At 43.7% G+C, this 6,000-nt stretch overlaps 1 protein-coding gene across 2 annotated transcripts in view; it reads right to left on the bottom strand.

Moving 5' to 3' along the window:
• Window positions 1-5,170, bottom strand: part of LOC136872402 (dTTP/UTP pyrophosphatase) — a 72,351-nt gene extending 67,181 nt beyond the window's left edge. For both annotated transcript variants that reach the window (XM_067146220.2, XM_067146222.2), the window contains exon 1: window positions 5,059-5,170. The gene's annotated coding sequence lies outside the window, so the exon portion shown is untranslated. The remainder of the gene's footprint in view (window positions 1-5,058) is intronic.
• Between the last annotated feature and the right edge of the window lie 830 nt (window positions 5,171-6,000).

Here is a 6,000-nt window from a genome sequence, read left to right on the forward strand (position 1 = left end):
CACTCGTCTGCGGTGACTATCACTGACAGAACAGAAGCGTGACTCATCGGAGAACACGACGTTCCGCCATTCCCTCATCCAAGTCGCTCTAGCCCGGCACCATGCCAGGCGTGCACGTCTATGCTGTGGAGTCAATGGTAGTCTTCTGAGCGGACGCCGGGAGTGCAGGCCTCCTTCAACCAATCGACGGGAAATTGTTCTGGTCGATATTGGAAGAGCCAGGGTGTCTTGCACATGCTGAAGAATGGCGGTTGACGTGGCGTGCGGGGCTGCCACCGCTTGGCGGCGGATGCGCCGATCCTCGCGTGCTGACGTCATTCGGGCTGCGCCTGGACCCCTCGCACGTGCCACATGTCCCTGCGCCAACCATCTTCGCCACAGGCGCTGCACCGTGGACACATCCCTATGGGTATTGGCTGCGATTTGACGAAGCGACCAACCTGCCCTTCTCAGCCCGATCACCATACCCCTCGTAAAGTCGTCTGTCTGCTGGAAATGCCTCCATTGACAGCGGCCTGGCATTCTTAGCTATACACGTGTCCTGTGGCACATGACAACACGTTCTACAATGACTGTCGGCTGAGAAATCACGGTACGAAGTGGGCCATTCGCCAACGCCGTGTCCCATTTATCGTTCGCTACGTGCGCAGCACAGCGGCGCATTTCACATCATGAGCATACCTCAGTGACGTCAGTCTACCCTGCAATTGGCATAAAGTTCTGACCACTCCTTCTTGGTGTTGCATTTGCTCTGTCAGTCAGTGTACATTGGCGGGAGCATCAGGACTTTTGGTCAGGTGATTACAGAATTATCAACATAAAATTAAACACGGGAAATGAAAGAGGTTATTTTTTGCTAGTGGCTTTACGTCGCACCGACACAGACAGGTCTTATGGCGATGACGGGATAGGAAAGGCCTAGGAGTTGAAAGGAAGCGGCCGTGGCCTTAATTAAGGTACAACCCCAGTATTTGGCTCGTGTGAAAATGGGAAACCATGGAAAACCATCTTCAGGGCTGCCGACAGTGGGATTCGAACCCACTATCTCCCGGATGCAAGCTCACAGTCGTGTACCCCTGAACGTGCGGCCGACTCGTCCGGTAAGAGTTGGTTTAATAATAAGAAAATAGGGCAGCGGGTAAGTTACTAAGACCAGCATAGGATTATTGTTGTCAAGATAGACACCAAACCAATGCCCACCACAACAGTGGTGAAGAAATCAAAAGATGTAAAAGGTGGTGAGAATCTAATTGTGATGGGAAACTGAAATGCAGAGGTAGGCTAAGGAAGAGAAGGCAACAAGAGCGCCCATGCCCAGGGCGGCAAGGGGGGGCCGCCGCGGTCCCCCACTAGCTCTCAGGGAAAGGAAAAAATGTAATGTAGGCCTAGTCAGGAGTTTTTCTTATAAGAAAATTATTTAAAAGTCAGTATTATGTAGAAGTGGTAGTACCGCCCCCCTCCAATAGGCAGGGGATACAGTGGGTGTTCTACCGCGGAATACAAGTCTCCATTCATCTTCCAAAATATTAAAAATACTACATAACCCCAGATCTAGGCCCCCCCCTCCCACTACAAACTGTCATATGGGTGCCCATGGAAGGTTATATAGTAAGAGAATTTGGAATGGGACAAAGGAATGAAAGAGGAAGTCGGTTGGTTGAATTCTGCACCGATCATAATTTAGTCCTTTCTAATATTTGGTTCAAACACCATAAACGACGGCTGTATACGTGGACAAGACCTAGAGACACTGGAAGGTATCAAACAGACTTCATTATGATTAGGCAGAGATTCAGAAACCAGGTGCTGGATTGCAAACCTTTCCCAGGAGCAGACGTGGGCTCTGGCCACAATTTGTTGATCATGAAACGGCATCTGAAGTTGAAGAAATTGAAGAAAGGAAGGAATGCAAGGAAATGGGATCTAAACAAATTGAAAGAAGAGTGTTTCAAGGAATGTGTTCCACAAGGACTAAATGAAAAGGCTGAAGGAAACAGAATAGAGGAAGAATGGACAGTCATGAAGAATGAGATCAGTAAGGCTGTTGAAGAAATGTAAGGAAGAAAGAAAAGATCAACTAAGAATCAATGGATAACTCACGAGATACTAGACCTGATTGATGAACGACAAAAGTACAAGAATGCAAAAAAATGAAGAGAGCAGAAAGGAATAAAGGTGATTACAGAATGAAGAGGATAGGAAGTGCAGGACAGCTAAGGAAGAATAGCTGAAGAAGTACAAGGATGTTGGAAAGGTAGATACTGCATACAGGAAAATCAAGGAGACTTTTGGAGTAAGGAAAACTAGGTGTATGAATATTAAGAGCTCAGATGGAAAACCACTTCTAGGGAAGGAAGACAAGGCGGAAAGATGGCAGGAACATATCCAACAGTTGTATTAAGGTAAAGACGTAGATAATATGGTTCTGGAACAAGAGGCTGTTGATGCTGATAAAATGGGAGACCCAATTTTGAGGTCAGAATATGACAGAGCTTTGAGAGACCTAAACAGGAACAAAGCACCTGGAATTGATAACATTCCCTCTGAATTACTGACTGCCTTAGCTGAAACTAGCACGGTGAGGTTATTCCATTTAGTGTGCAAGATGTATTAGACCAGGGCCTCTCAAATGCCCAAAATCTCACACGTGCAAATTGAGGCGCAGAATTCCTGTGCACAGTGCATCGGTTCCACTCGGCTCGGACCAACGCTTCGTCTTAGGGCTACTCGGCTAAGCTCGGCTCGGAGCGCTATGGAGCAAGTGAGGAAGAGGGAGACGGGCGGAGTGAGCGAGACAGGCATGGGGAAAGAGAGAGACAGTGCTACTGCTCCAAATTGAGGTGTGGGGTGTCTGCACTCTGGTCAACCAAGCAAAGTCATCTTTTGCACCGTGCACAGTGCATGCACTCTGAGAGGCCCTGTATTAGACAGAAGTGCCATCTGATTTTTGGCAGAATGTTGTTATACCTATTCCCACGAAAGCCGGTGCTGAAAAGTGTGAAAACCACCGCACCATTAGTTTAGTATCTCTTAGTATCTTGCGCTTGCAAAATTGTAACATGTATTATTTACAGAAGAATGGAAAGAAGTTGAAATTGAGTTGGGAGAAGATCAATTTGGCTTTAGAAGAAATGTAGGAACACGAGAAGCAATCTTGACTTTACGCCTCATCTTAGAGGATCGAATTAAGAAGGAGGGAAGCCCACATACATGGCGTTTGTAAATCTTGAAAAGGCATTTGGTAATGCTGAATGGACCAAGCTATTTGAGATTCTGAAGATGATCGGGATCAGGTACCGAGAACGAAGAATTATCTACAATCTGTATAAAAATTAGTCTGCAGTGATAAGAATCAAGGGCTTTGAAACAGTAGCAGCAATCCAGAAAAGAGTAAGACAAGGTTGCAGTTTGTCCTCCCTCCTTTCCAATGTTTATATAGAACAGGCAGAAGGCCCTAAGAGAAATCAAAGAGGAATTTGGGAAGGGAATCACAATCCAAAGAGAGGAAATCAAAACCTTGAGATTTGCTGATGATATTGTTATTTTATCTGAGACTGCAGAAGATGTGGAGAAATTGCTGAATGGTATGGACAGAATCTTGGTACGGAGTACAAGGTGAAAATGAGTAAGTCCAAAACAAAAGTAATGGACTGCAGTTGAACGAAGTAAGGTAATACAGGAAATATTACATTAGGAAATGAAGCCATAAAGAAAGTAGATGAATACTGTTACTTACGTAGTACAATAACTATGACAGAAGTAAGGAAGTCTTAACATGCAGACTAGAACAAGCAAAGAAGGCCTTTCTTAAGAAAATTAATTTGCTCACTTTGAACACTGATATAGGAATTAGAAAGATGTTTTTGAAGACTTTCATCTGGAGCGTGAAGTGAAACAATGGGCGATAACTAGCTCAGAAAGAAAGACAATAGAAGCTTTTGAAATGTGCTGTTATAGAAGAATGCTGAAGGTGAGATGGACAGATCGAATCAAGAATGAAGAGATACTGAATCAAATTGGTGAGAGGAGACTGATTTGGATAAATTTGACCAGAAGAAGAAATAGAATGATAGGACACATCTTAATACATCTAGGACTTGTGCAGTTGGTTTTTGAGGGAAGTGTAGGCGGTAAGAATGGTAGGGGTAGACCAAAGTATGAATATGACAAGCAGAGTAGAGCAGTTGTAGGATGCAGCAATTACGTAGAAATGAAACTGTAAGCACAGGATAGGGTGGAATGGAACGCTGCATCAAACCAGTCTATGTACTGATTACTGAAAAAACAACACGTGTGTAGGCCTATCAGCAATCCCTTAATTGGATTGTGTCTGCTTCCACCATGTCCAGTGGATCATACGTAGGCTACTTGGATCTTCCTAAAGAGATACATACCTACTTAGTTTCCTAAACATGCAAACCCACAATCGAATCGCAACCCATCAACAAACTAGTTAGGCCTAAGGCTCAACATGTTGGCACACAACCACATTTCGCATTTGTCATCTCAACCAAACATTCAGGGGGTGGGGAGGAGGATTTGCAATCACACCTGTCAGGTACCACTCATAGCCTTAATTGTTTCTTCGACAACGACAACCGGACCGATGACCTAGATGTTAGGCCCCCCTAAACAACAGTCAGGAACGACAACCCGATCAATTTTTATCATAATTCCCATAGTAGTTTTACTGATCCTCTACTCTTCCTTTGAAATGACCAAGAAAATTATCGCCACGTTTCTCTTACAAAAACGATCCAAAATTTAGACAGACAAAGTTAGAAAGTAGAATTCGATCCCATAATTTTCAACACAAAATGAGAGCGCTGAGCTAGCCGAAAAATAAACACACTCATTTTTCCAATGACTGAAGAAAAATAACAAGAAACGTCAATACGAATGGGACACTCATTTCCCAACATAAAAACTTGCATTCTAAATAACCTATAAGACGCATTTTGCATGTTAATGTTCAGTTACAAACAGTGAATACCGTAACATTTCTTTCTTCAAATGACATACAGTTACATTAAAGATATTAAGCTTTAATTTACTTACCGGCATCCGGTACTTTTTTCAAGATGAAACTTGGGTTACGTTAAAATCACGTTGTCGATCGTCCAAAGAAACAAACGAGTAACAGAACCAGCACTGCCATTCCTTATAATCCTTGCTGCCACTAGAAAAAAAAAAAAAAGTTTATTGCTGCAAATTGCCATACAAATATATACTTCCTCTTCTTTGTTTTTTATTGGTTTTTTTTTTGCTAGGGGCTTTACGTCGCTCCGACACAGATAGGTCTTATGGCGACGATGGGATAGGAAAGGCCTAGGAGTTGGAAGGAAGCGGCCGTGGCCTGAATTAAGGTACAGCCCCAGCATTTGCCTGGTGTGAAAATGGGAAACCACGGAAAACCATCTTCAGGGCTGCCGATAGTAGGATTCGAACCTACTATCTCCCGGATGCAAGCTCACAGCCGCGCGCCTCAACGCGCACGGCCAACTCGCCCGGTTTTTATTGGTTTTAGCCGAACTGACCAGTCACTAAAGTCTTTGATAGCACTTTGCATCGAGAACCGTACAGTAACTTCTCGAACCATAGTGAAGTCAGTCGTATTTCTTCGTTAGGTTAGGTTCTGTAGGTGTTACGGAACCACATTTATTCCATGGGCTGCCGTGTCATATCTTACTGGCATATCTATGAACATTACAAGTGACACAACACTGTGTAATCTTTGGTTGTGGGGTAGATCATGGCGTACAATGTATCTCTTGGTCAGTGCAATAAATTGTAAACTTGTTTTATGTAAATAAATTGGAGCATTTGTGTTAAATTGTGTTAACGTTACATTATAAACACTTTTCTCAACATCTGGCGACCGTGACAGGACTAGTTTCCGCGTAAATATGGCAGAAATTACGAAATTGAGAAGTGAACGAACACAATTGCGCCGATTGTTTACACGTGCTGGCAATGACTTTGAACAGAAGTTAAATGCAG

This window comes from Anabrus simplex, chromosome 4 (genome assembly GCF_040414725.1).
Source record: "Anabrus simplex isolate iqAnaSimp1 chromosome 4, ASM4041472v1, whole genome shotgun sequence".
Classification (NCBI taxonomy): Eukaryota; Metazoa; Arthropoda; class Insecta; order Orthoptera; family Tettigoniidae; genus Anabrus; species Anabrus simplex.